The sequence below is a fragment of the Monomorium pharaonis genome, chromosome 1 (assembly GCF_013373865.1).
Source record: "Monomorium pharaonis isolate MP-MQ-018 chromosome 1, ASM1337386v2, whole genome shotgun sequence".
Classification (NCBI taxonomy): Eukaryota; Metazoa; Arthropoda; class Insecta; order Hymenoptera; family Formicidae; genus Monomorium; species Monomorium pharaonis.
In genome coordinates, this window is record NC_050467.1 from 12891027 (window position 1) to 12904934 (window position 13908).

Below are 13908 nucleotides of genomic sequence, written 5' to 3' on the forward strand. Positions count from 1 at the left end.
ACAAAATTGCGACAAGGTATGTCCGTAAACAGCTTAGTTTTTGTTGGCAAGGCTTGTCGCAAATAGTATGACGGACATTTTATGCAAATAACAGGGTTGCATTATCGGTCTTTAAACTTTATTTCTGACTTTACTATCTATCTCGAGATGGCGCATTTCTCGTGAAAAAGATTTACCTACTGGATTAATAAAAGAGGCTCGTCGAGAACAGAGAACCAAGTATGATTGCACCATTCACATTTGATATTGGACTAATCAGTCTAATATTTCAGTCTAATAATCATTTTTGTTGATCTAAATTTCGACAATATTTGTCCTGTTCTTGCCACAAATTTGTTATCATATTGTGCATAGCAAGGTTTGCCTCGTTTTTGCCACAAATTTGCTATCATGCTATGTACAGCAAGGTTTGCTCTATTCTTGCCACAAATTTGCTATCATATTGTGTACAGCAAGGTTTGCCTTGTTCTTGCTGCAAATTTGTTGTTATGCTTTACTAGCAAATTTTACCCTGTTATTTGCATAAAATACGCGTCATACTATTTACAACAAGCCTTGCCAGCAAAAGCTAAGCTTAATGCGGACACACCTTGTCGTAATTTTGTTGCAAAAGTTTGCTCGAGTTTGCGGCAAACTTCGCGCAAAGTTTGCGTCATTTTGCTAGCTGGGTAAATACATATGCAAAATCCTATTTTAATCGAACAATTAGACATATCACCCGAAGACAAGTCAGAACCCAACATTTCACCATCATCAGTTCAAAAAACATGATTGTGAGAAAAACGCGTTTAAAGTTTTTCTTAAGTTTTTCATATCAATTACATAGATATAATTTTACTTACTTAATCAGCTAGTCCAGGATTATACAGGAAACCTTCCTCCTGCTCATAAAAGTCTTGCAGGGCTGCTCTTTCTTTCCTACAATGTGTTCTTTCTTAGCGACGTCAGTTGAGTGCTGCTCTGAGCGAGCTGGATTCCGCAGATCAGCGTACATGTCTACTTGTTGACCAATGATCACTTCCATCACATTTGTAACTTTCAAAATTGGCATAAATCTTTCATTAAAAATAATAACTGTTAGAAATGTTGCTATTTCAACGATTTTTGTTCCAAAACAAAGTGTTGGAAACAAAACATTGGTGCATTCTACATGGTGTAAGAATTGATCGCATTTTGTGATTAGATATGATCATGGCTTAATAGTCTTACGATCTTAGTTGAATCTTATTGTTAGTCGAAATGGATCGATGGGTCGGTAGAGTTGAAGGATAGACTGCTCTATTATGCGGCGCGTGGTCTCTGAGCGCCGAGCGCTGCTCTCTATTAAGTGCTATAACATTGTTAATTTTGCAAATCGGGCAAAATATTTTTGCAGACATACAGTCATAGACAAAATTAAGTGGACAGGTACCATAAATAATAAAAAGTTTATTTATTTTATCTAGTAATGTCGATATATCAAAACTTTATTGTACATTTTAAATTAATAAGTATAATTTGATAAAATAAAGAGAAAATGTAATTGTAACAGCTAATGTATTTGAACTTTTTATCTTAATAACATGAAGTTGCACGTAAACAAAATTGAATGAAGGTTTTATAAATGTTTACAAATTAAGTGACTAATACTTTGTAGTACCTTGCTTTTATTATACGTAATAATATAACACACGTTATATTATTACGCTCATACACATTGCACACGTGACGCTATTGCACACGTGCACATTGCACACGTTATATTATTACGCTCATACACATTGCACACGTGACGCTATTGTACACGTGCACATTGCACACGTTATATTATTAAGCTCATACACATTGCAAACGTGACGCTATTGCACACGTGCACATTGCACACGTTATATTATTACGCTCATACACATTGCACACGTGACGCTATTGCACACGTGCACATTGCACACGTTATATAAACGTTTTTTTCTATGGATTTTATTAATATGTGATTTGCATTTAGTTATACAACTCTTTAAATCCATCTTTTTTCATTTTAATCTCACAGTTCTTAAAGATATATTTAATTTTAATTGTTCAACAATGTTTCGTGATGTTGATGGATTACGTTGAGTTTCACTCAATTTTTCTATTATCGTATGCATTTCTGTTACGTCTCTATCTTTGACCACATAAATTTTTAACAATATTATGTTGTAAATATTTTGTATAAATTTCATGAATTGTGTACTTTTCAAAACTTTATATTTTTTGAATATTTTATGTTAACTTAGCTTATTTGTGCAATCTGAAACAATCAGCAATGTTGCAGCTCTAATAAGCTTTATCTGGAATTTAACTGTCAAATTTACTTTTAGTCTTAGTAAAAATATCTTAGTAAGTAAAATTACAATCAAAAATCTAATGGCAGTTTTATTATATAATATTGATGTAAGCTTTTGATTGCGACTAGTCCGATTAAAATCGGTATACTCAATTCTAAAGTCTTGAGATCTCTTGTACGAAAATGCTTACTTGAGTTATTTTCCATAAATTCGCACACACGTAAAGCTAGTTTGTCGTTCAAAGGGCTTCACAATGTGCCTACATACAATTTTATAAAGCTAAAATAAAAAAATTATTTTGTAATATAAATCGTGAATATTGATACGCGAAAAAATATAATAGAATTAATAAAAATAAAACAAATATATAATAATATAAACAAATAACATACATGATATATATGTAAATGTCAAAAATATCATTAATAAAAGATTAATAAAATTACACGCTTCTGAATATTCAAGCTACCTACGGTAAAAATATTTGTTAATGCAAATAAAATAAAATTATTAATATAAATTTATAAGTATATAATAATAAAAAATTATTAATCATAACATATATATATAATAATATAATTACAATTATATATATAATATTATATTATATATATATATATATATATATATATATATATGTACACATACGTATATATTAAAAAGACAAATAGGGCGCAGGTAGGAGTGTTAGTGAAATAGAAGGCTCCGGAGTAAAGAAGTGATATCGTGATGAAGATGAGAAGGCGTGATGAAAAGTGGAAAATCAGGAAGATGAGATTAAATAGTGACAGGGGGATTGGAGGGAAGTAAGGAGAAGGCAGAAGAAGGGAGTTATGAGAGATAAAATTTTTTTGGAGAACTATCTGTAAAACCTTCACTACCCGCCGCTACCTGGCGTGTGTTTCTTGTGAATAAAATGCACTTTTTAGGTGAATAAAAGGGGCTCGTCAAGAGCGCAGAAGGAAGTAAGATTTTGCCATCGACATATAGTACAAGACAGGTGAATTATATCAGTCTGTAAAAAAGATTGATAAAAATGAGGACAAAATAAAAATTTTTATTTAAGAAAAATGATATGTTTAAAAAAATATTTATAAGAAACATAATAATACATTTAATCAAGAAATATTTATACTCAATTTTAAGTATAAAATATTCTTGAATAAAGGTACTTTTGCATTTGTTAAGAATATATTTTTTTATACGTAATGATCCACGAAACATCCCTCAGACATCTATCGAGGCTCCATGAATCTTCCATCAACAATCCACACAACGTTCAGTAGACATCCTTGACGACGTCCAATGGAGGTCCAATGGACGTACGCAATGCGGAACTACGGATTTCCAGTCGCTCTGTATTGGATGTCCAATGGACATCCACTGGAAGTTTCAAATTTCCATGACAGATGTCCAATGGACGTCAACTGGAGGTTTCATTTCTATGTGGGTGTGCTATGCCTCAGGAACGCCCATATCGTTTTTATATATTGAATCCATATCGGTAAATAATGATTAATTTTTAATAATATTTTAATAAAATTCTGTTGTGAGCGAAACACTCACAACCAATAAATACATATTATAAAATAAAGGAAATAAAATATTAAAATAATAAGATAGCTCGCCGAGAAAGGCTCGCTATCATAAGGTGTCAGGTGACACATGCCTCGTGCGCTGCCGGCCGGTCATCGCACTGGGCAACGCACCAGCCACCTTAACGAAGTAGCGAAGCCAGCTTAGCAACAATCATGCCACCGGAAATGCATACCTGCATTTTGGCAATTGTTGCTAAACTCGCAAATATTTCCCGCGCGCCGGATGCGCGCGGGAATGACCATATATGGTCATACGGAGGGCCCGATGCCCCCACTAATAATTAAATCCGCGACACTATTTAAGCCGCTGCCGAACAGCGGCCAGCGGGATCAGTAATCAGAAATCAAGCCGATACGTACGGCCCGTACAAGTGCATTAAGAGTTCGGGACTTAGCCGCTAGCAAGCGAGCAACGAGACGACGCGGTAGCTCCGAGTCACGCGTCGTATCTAATCTATTGTAACACGACGCGGCACCTTCGCCGACCGCAACCAGTGTACAACACAGAAATAAATCTTATATCAGTTTAAATTAAAATCAGTGAGTGAGTGATTTGAGGACCCTGCCTACAAAACCGCCTCTTTCCGCGAGTTCTAACTCCTTGGGCGACAACGAATCCCAAAAAATCTTTTGTCGCACCGCAAGGTACGGCAAAAATATTTTGTTGTACCGCAAGGCGCAACAAAATTGGTGGCAGCGGTGGGATCGATTAACTGCCAGGAAGGAAGGCAAACAACTCCAACGAGGAACTACCTACAAGGCCAAGGGACCGACGTCACGAGCCGAGAGCAGCTGAACGACCTCGAGGACCAGCTGACTGGACGAGCCCGCCGAGCAGAACTCAGCCACGGCTCAACACTCAACGCAGCGTAATCAGCGACACCGGAGTACCGACCTACCGCAATACACAGCTGACAACATGAAGCGAAGCGCAGCGTTACTGTAAGTCGAAATAATATTGTATAAAGCGAAATACGAAGGGCAAAGCGATAAGCCCTATTAATAGTAAAAACGTGTTGATCCCCCGGTAATCACATAACGATTATCGTAAGCGTAGAATAGGCGTGAATGTCGAAAGACAACGACGCTGCTATAGCAAACGACTCGTGGTTGCATAGCGAGCAAGCCACTCGAGCTATCGAATACTGCGAACAAGCCGTCATAGAAGCACGCGATAGAGTCCGTAGAGAACTAGATCCGTACGATAGCGAGTTACCGGAAAACGTCATCCGCGAACGAGAATTCCCATTCGCGAACCTCGACGCGAGTTTGTTTCAAGGCGAATTCAACGCGACACGGCAACACCGTGTAGAACGACGAACACGACCGTACGAGAGTCGCACCCCTAGTCGCGTTTCGTCACGAGGCGAGTTCTCACTTACGTCATACGAGTCCGACATTTTCGACCCAGCTGACTTTTTTCAAACGGACGCGATGCCTAACGACGATCAAGCAGAGACCCAACAATTCATCGCCGGTGCAGAACAGGAATTACAGAATCTGCACCACGAACTAAGTGCTAATGCACCACGACTTGCCCGCACTGCCACGCAAAGAGACGATGTGCAGGAAATACGAGAAGCCTTACGTGCAATGATGCACGAGGTCCGGAGACTGACCAACGAAGTCAACGAGGTGCGAGAAACAAATTCGCGAACACTACGTCCGCACGCGCCTCGACAAACGCGATATAGCCGGCGAGAAACCGCGTTCGAGTACCCGGACGACGACGTGCGCCGACAGAGAGGTCGCGGAATATTATCATTAAAAGAAGCTCGCGGAATGATACCCGAGTTCGACGGCAACGCGAGTAAATTACAGGAGTTTTTGAGCGCCATGACTTACGCGATCGAGAACATAGATCCGTCGGATGAAGTGTCCTTACTAGGCGCGATATTGTGTACCAAACTGAAGGGACGCGCCATGTTAGATTTTCAGACACGACGGATAAGCGATTTCGTGCAATTAAGAACGGAATTAGAATCGTGCTATGCGAGTAAACGAAGCACAACACATTTACAGCTCGACTTCAATACCCTGAAGCAAAAGCCAGGAGAAAGCGCTCGAGCTTACGGACTGCGTACGGATAAGCTCACAATAGACCTGTACGAGTCGATGATCGAAGGCCGACACCAATACACGGCCGAACATAAGCGCATCATTTTAGAAATGCTGCAGCAGCAAGCATTGGAAAACTATCAAATAGGGCTACGCGAAGATACAAAGGCAGTAGTCCGATCGCGCGGATACGTTACGCTACAGGATGCGATAGCAGCCGCAAGCGCAGAGGAAAGAATCAAGGGTCCCGCCGTGAGTAACACGAGACGGACACCCGACTCGCCGAGGCATTACGACAAGTCCGATGCCCGTTGCCGAAATTGCGGCAAGTATGGCCATTACAGTAAGGATTGCCGGAATAACAGGAGCAGTAATAGATACGCCCTGCCGCAACCAGACAAACGTATAAATGCAATCGACAAGCATTGCAACTATTGCAAAAAACGCGGACACACTCGCAACGAGTGTTGGAATCTACACGGACGGCCTAAAGCAAAGGTACCGAACGCGCAAGGAAAAATGCAAAGTACCGAGATAACGGGAGCGAGAAAGAAAGCGATAACGCAAAAAGGAAACTCTGACCCCGAGCACAGTAGCGAGGAAGAAGGAGCGACGAGCCGCACACAGACTACGCGCGCTCGAGCGTATCAAGTGACGCACGTAAGACGAGACGGCACACGATGCGACGGTCTTGACCTAATTACGCTCCCAATCAAAGAAACACGCACTGGTAAAATCGACATGTTGTTCGATTCAGGCGCGACGATATCATTAATAAAGGTAAAAACCCTAAAGGGAAAAACACGAATTTATCCCGAAGAAGTATCACTGGTAGGAATAACTGGCCACCGAGTGCATACTATAGGAAAGATGCAAGCCACTATCACGATAGGCGAACGAGAAATTAAACACGCCATATACGTGGTGAGAGACGATTTCCCTATGGAATACGAAGGGATAATCGGCCTCGATTTCCTGCGCAAACAGCATGTATCATGCGACTACAAAAATAAGACAGTGACCATAGAAGACGTCACCCTGCGACTTAAACCATATAATAAGATTATTTTAAAACCGCGCAGCGAAACCATCGTTCGTGCAGTAACGAACCGAAATAAAACCGGGGTAATCCGAGCCAAAGAAACTTCGCCCGGCATCTACATTGGCAGATGCATGATAGAGCCGAAAAATTTTATGTGCCCTATAAGCATAATTAACACCACGGATAGACCAGTGGAAATCACCACACCGATCGTTACCGTGGAAGATATCGAAGAAGATGTCATGCAACAAGTCTATGTCGTGACCTCCGAAACGGAATGCGAGACAAAGCTTCCCCGCGGAGAACGCATATGACAACTATTACGCACGCAGCATCTCAATCCCGAGGAACGAAAGGCACTCAATCGGATATGCAATGAATATCAGGATATATTTCATTTAAACGGAGAACCTCTGACGTGTACCTCGACGGTGAAACACGAGATCAGCACGCGAGCCGACGCCGCGCCTGTGAACGTGCGACCGTATCGCCTCCCCGCCAAACATAAGGAGGAAGTGAGTACACAAATAAAGGAAATGCTGAAAAATAGCATTATCCGCTCTAGTACGAGCCAGTGGAACGCACCTTTGTTAGTTGTGCCGAAGAAAGCTGACTCGACTGGAAAATCACGACTTCGAATAGTGATTGACTTTCGAAAGTTGAATGATTTAACTATTGGCGACTCATTTCCACTGCCGAATATTGATGAAATATTAGACCAGTTAGGAAATGCCAAATATTTCACGACGCTAGATCTAGCGTCGGGGTACCACCAGATACCCATGGCTGAGCATGATAAGCCGAAAACCGCATTCTCGACACCGTATGGACACTACGAGTACAATCGGATGCCGTTCGGACTTAAAAATGCGCCAGCCACATTCCAGAGGCTAATGAATTCTGTGCTTACTGGAATGCAAGGACTTAGATGCCTCGTGTATTTAGACGACATTGTCATATACGGATCAAGTCTAAAGGAACATAACAAGCGCTTAGAAGAAGTGCTATTACGCCTACGGGAAGCTAATCTGAAGCTACAACCCGATAAGTGCGAGTTCCTTCGAAAAGAGGTGAATTACCTCGGCCATATTATTTCAGAGGACGGGATAGCACCCGATCCCGGAAAATTACAGGCAATCAAAGATTTTCCAGAACCACGCAAAGTCAAGGATATTCAATCCTTTATCGGACTTGCAGGTTACTATCGAAAATTTATCAGCGACTTTTCTAAAATTGCTAAGCCAATGACGAAGCTAACAAAGAAAACTGAAAAGTTCGTCTGGACTACCGAACAGCAGATAGCGTTCGATACATTGAAAGAAAAATTGATGACGGCACCTGTGCTACAATATCCGGATTTCACCCAGGAATTCAACGTGACCACGGATGCTTCCGACTATGCAATCGGAGCAGTCCTGTCACAGGGACCGGTAGGTAGCGACCGTCCTATTGCTTACGCAAGCCGAGTGTTAAATCGCGCGGAGCAAAATTATAGCACTACCGAAAAGGAGCTGCTAGCAATCGTATGGGCTGTCAAGCATTTCCGCCCATATGTGTACGGCGTAAAATTTAAAATAGTGACAGACCATAAACCACTTACATGGTTATTTAGCGTAAATGACCCCGGATCGCGACTAATTCGATGGCGATTAAAATTAGAAGAGTATGACTATGAGATCATACACAAGGCCGGTCGAGCGAACGCGAACGCCGACGCGCTGAGTCGAAACGTGAAGCGGGAGGCTCACGTTACGGAAGACTCGGATAAGATCCTCGCGCTCGAAGAAGACAGTGTACACACACAACTAAGCACGCCGATAAAAAATAATGAAAGTATACAGGAGTATACTGAAGAAGAAAAGAAACAGATTCTATATGAATACCACGATGCCCCGACAGGAGGACATCAGGGAATTGAGCGAACGATAAGACGAATACGCCTGAAACACAACTGGCATGGATTAACAGCCGACGTAGAGAGATACATAAAGAAATGCGAACTCTGCCAGAAGAACAAACTCTCTCGCAGAATTAAAGCACCGCTAGTTATCACCGATACACCAAGCCGACCCTTTGAAAAGTGCGCGCTGGATATCGTCGGACCGTTAACCATAACAAATAACGAAAATCGGTATCTGCTGACATTTCAGGACCACCTAACAAAATTTAGTAAGGCTATGCCCCTTACTAACCAAGAAGCGAATACCGTAAGTAAGGCATTCGTGACGAAAATCGTTTTAGAATATGGAATTCCGGAATGCATTTTAACAGATCAGGGAACTAATTTTATGAGCGAAGTATTTAAGAATACTTGCAAGCTGCTCAAAATTAAGAAGATACAGACGACTGCTTATCACCCTGAAAGCAACGGCGTATTAGAACGATCGCATCGAACTTTAGCCGAGTATCTAAGGCATTTCATTAATAAAGATCAGACGGACTGGGACGAGTGGATTCCGTATGCTAACTACACCTATAATACCACCCCCCACACCGCAACAGGGTACACTCCCTTTGAATTACTTTACGGGCATCCCCCCGAATTACCAACAGCGCTAGCCAAGCCGCCTAAAAGGACGTACAGTTACGACGACTATGCGCTCGAGTTACGGGAAAGATTACGCGCCACTAATAGTATTGCCAAGGATAACATAAGGGACGAAAAACAAAAGTCGAAAGATTATTACGACCGATCCGTGAAGGAAACTAATTATAAAATTGGCGATAAAATTCTACTCTTCGACGAAACGCTTCGCCGAGGGCGTTCTAAAAAATTAGACGCGCAATGGACCGGACCCTATACAGTTACCGAAAGACATTCGCACGTTAATTATACGGTAAAAAGGGGAAGACGGACAATTCGCGTACACGTAAATCGCATTAAACCGTTTATTGAGGGATAACGCGAAAATAAAAGAAGAGAGAGAGTAGAAACAATAATAAATAAATAAAAATAGACTCACCAGGTTGAAAAACGCCTGAGTAATCCATCCCGAACGATCCCATCCAAATGGCACGCAGAAAAAAAAAAAAAAAAAAGGGGGGGGAAATAACTAACTCAAGAGGGGGAGGAACAAACACTAAACACTACACTTAAACTATAACTTACGAACTACAAATTAAAAAACTAAAAGAGAGAGGAGGTCCTAATAACTACTCCTCCGACTCTTCATTCCCCCCCTCCCCTAGAAAGTTTCCGTGTCCTTCCAGGGCACCGAAACCTCGGTCCCACTCCTCCTCGGAGTCGGAGACCCCAATATCCTCCAGTAACCGGTCTATCATACCGGGAGACGGGGGAAAAGCATATGGAGCACTCCCGGATTCGGAGACATCGGAGTCCTCATCCGACACATCCTCATCCTCACTGGAGGACACATTGTTCTGCTCCTCCTCGGAGCCCTCATACTCCGCCGCGTCCTCCACCTGGTCTTCGAAGACCCCGACGATTTCGCCCTCGTCCGGAGACGCATCATCTAACGCGATGACTCCCGGATTAGGCGACGGGGGTGGCGACGGCGGCACTAATAACTGCATAATGAAAACTTTTTTCTTTTCCGCGAACCGTAAGAAATAAAAAATATCTCGCACGACAGCTCGGACAAGACTGATCTTAGAACAGTCCAAGACAGTCGACCCAAAGGCAACATTAGCCGAGATAGATAAACATTACACCTCTTCTCACGCACAATTAAAGAAGAGCACGTCGACGAGATAAAATATTGCTGATTAATAAGATGCAAGGCAGTAATAATAAACCACCTTGCAGGGGACTTCTCATATGTATCTACCTGGCAACAGCAGCTCAAGGAAGCGACACGCTGTATCAAGTGGAAAAATTCACCCATCATCCGGGGATCTACTATGAAAAAATAGGTAGACTCCGACCAATAGAATCGCAATGGAAACTAATAATTAAGATAAACACCGCGTCTTTATCGAAAAGACTGACGCAAATCGAAAAATATGTGCAAAAAACTGACAACTTATGTAGAATCGTCGCGGTAATGAATAAGGCTATATGCGACAGTTTTAACACTGTCATCACAAAAGAATACCAAAGGACAAATCGACTGATCCTGCGAATTACTGACACATATAAGACGCCGACAGTACAGAAACGAGGACTGATCGACGGAGTAGGCTCAATAGCCAAATCGCTATTCGGTACAATGGACGCCGATGACAAAAAGACAATTGACGAACAACTCGCAATACTACATGACGCACAACAGTCATCACAGCACGCAGTAAAAAACCAATTAAAAATAATTCAGGCAACTATAGCGCACATCGACGAGACAGAAAAAACAGTACAACATAACGAATACCTTCTTGCGAACGCAACCAAAAATCTCAAGCTAGAACTACTAGAGAGCGAACGCGCAAACAACATACAGTCAAATTTTATAATTATCAGCACCGTACTGTCAGAGTTAACTCGCGATGCGGAGGACGTCTTAGATTACGTCACCCTATTAAAAAGGGGTATAATGCACCCCAGACTAACGCCTATAGACCATATTATACAACTGCTTAAAGATGCGAACTCTCAACTCCCGGAAGGACTCTACTTTCCATTTAGAGCGAACCAGGAAGAATGGTCAACTATCGAACAATTCGCACTTGTAAGCGCATACTGCGACAGCGTAAATATATACTCAATTTTGCGTTTTCCATTAATATCGACGTCAAAATACGAAATTTTAAATGTGATAGCACTACCTGTGCCAGAACATAATAACACATTCGCTGTAATAGACATCAGGTATCCGACCATAGCGATAGACGGGGATCAGCACACGTATATAACCTTACCGCGCAACGATTTACAAAATTGTATGAAGATAAATAAAGATTACCTATGCGAGCGAAATTATCCTGCGAACAGGATTAATCCACACTCCGTGTGTGAAGTCAAAACGTTTTTAGAAACCGATAAATATCACGAAAATTGTAACATTATAAACATAGCGTCTAACCATAGTTTTTGGATAGCCTTAGGCGACTCGCACTCATGGCTATATTCCGTACAGGAAAAACAAACTGTAACATTTTATTGTAAAGACCACGGACAGATAAAGGAAGTGATTGAAAAAACGGGTAAAATAATATTGAAGAACAACTGCAAATTAATGACGGAAGACACGATAATAAAGTCTCCTAAGTTATCACACAGTACAGAAATAGAAACATTTTTACCACAATACAATATTTCTATACTAAAGAACGAAGCAAAGCTAAGCATAAATGCAGTGAAACCGATAGAATTACAAAACATTGTCCTACATTCCTCAAAGTTAGAGGACTTAAACAAACAAATTATAGAAATGGACAAAAGATTGAACGAACAACCGAATACAATTTTTCAATCACCACATTTTATCTATCCAACGGCTACCAGCGGAACAGTGATTGTAATAATACTAGCAATAATAATAACTGTTATTGTAATAAAAAAGAAAAAGAGAAACAGCCATGAGAAGCGAGTCACACTAGACATAGATTCGGAATATACAATTCCCAGATCTATTTTAAAGCGTAGCAGTAGCACGCGTTTTTAATTAAATATACAAAAACTTTGTACCTCCGTTTTTGTTTTTTTTACGGGGGAGGGATGTTGTGAGCGAAACACTCACAACCAATAAATACATATTATAAAATAAAGGAAATAAAATATTAAAATAATAAGATAGCTCGCCGAGAAAGGCTCGCTATCATAAGGTGTCAGGTGACACATGCCTCGTGCGCTGCCGGCCGGTCATCGCACTGGGCAACGCACCAGCCACCTTAACGAAGTAGCGAAGCCAGCTTAGCAACAATCATGCCACCGGAAATGCATACCTGCATTTTGGCAATTGTTGCTAAACTCGCAAATATTTCCCGCGCGCCGGATGCGCGCGGGAATGACCATATATGGTCATACGGAGGGCCCGATGCCCCCACTAATAATTAAATCCGCGACACTATTTAAGCCGCTGCCGAACAGCGGCCAGCGGGATCAGTAATCAGAAATCAAGCCGATACGTACGGCCCGTACAAGTGCATTAAGAGTTCGGGACTTAGCCGCTAGCAAGCGAGCAACGAGACGACGCGGTAGCTCCGAGTCACGCGTCGTATCTAATCTATTGTAACACGACGCGGCACCTTCGCCGACCGCAACCAGTGTACAACACAGAAATAAATCTTATATCAGTTTAAATTAAAATCAGTGAGTGAGTGATTTGAGGACCCTGCCTACAAAACCGCCTCTTTCCGCGAGTTCTAACTCCTTGGGCGACAACGAATCCCAAAAAATCTTTTGTCGCACCGCAAGGTACGGCAAAAATATTTTGTTGTACCGCAAGGCGCAACAATTCTTTTAATGTAAAATAAAAATAAAAATATAAGATTTATTATTTCAATATAGTAAGCAGTTAGCATGAAATATTAATTATTAAAAATTAATAATTATTTATCGAAAGATAGAAGTTTAATATATTAAAACAATATGGACGCATCTGAGGCATTGTAGTGGGGACACGGGAGGTGTCGCCTCAGAAATCCGAACAAAAAGGGCAACTAATGCCGAGCGCTGCTTTAAGTATGTATGATTTACGATATCAAATATGATTTTTCTCTGGCATTAATTAAAAGAAGCGAAAAGGCGCATAAGGCGCGTAGTGCATTCTTACGAACAATTTCACGTATCATACAATCGATTTTAGAGGCGAAGCTCGAAAAAGATTTTATTTGAAGTTCAATAAGTGTACTATAAAATTTTTTAATTTGCAAACACAGTTTTTTACATTCACGCCCTTTTACGAGCAATACCAGTTAACATAAAGACACAATATTTCAGCATTTAGTGTAGAAAAGTATATACGATATTTTATCGTATTTATGTACAATATTACACATTTTTTATTTC

General features: G+C 41.0%; 1 protein-coding gene across 10 annotated transcripts in view; it reads left to right on the plus strand.

The window, feature by feature from the left end:
- Nucleotides 1-13908, plus strand: part of LOC105832507 (protein TANC2) — a 208645-nt gene that overhangs the window by 137255 nt on the left and 57482 nt on the right. The window lies entirely within an intron of this gene.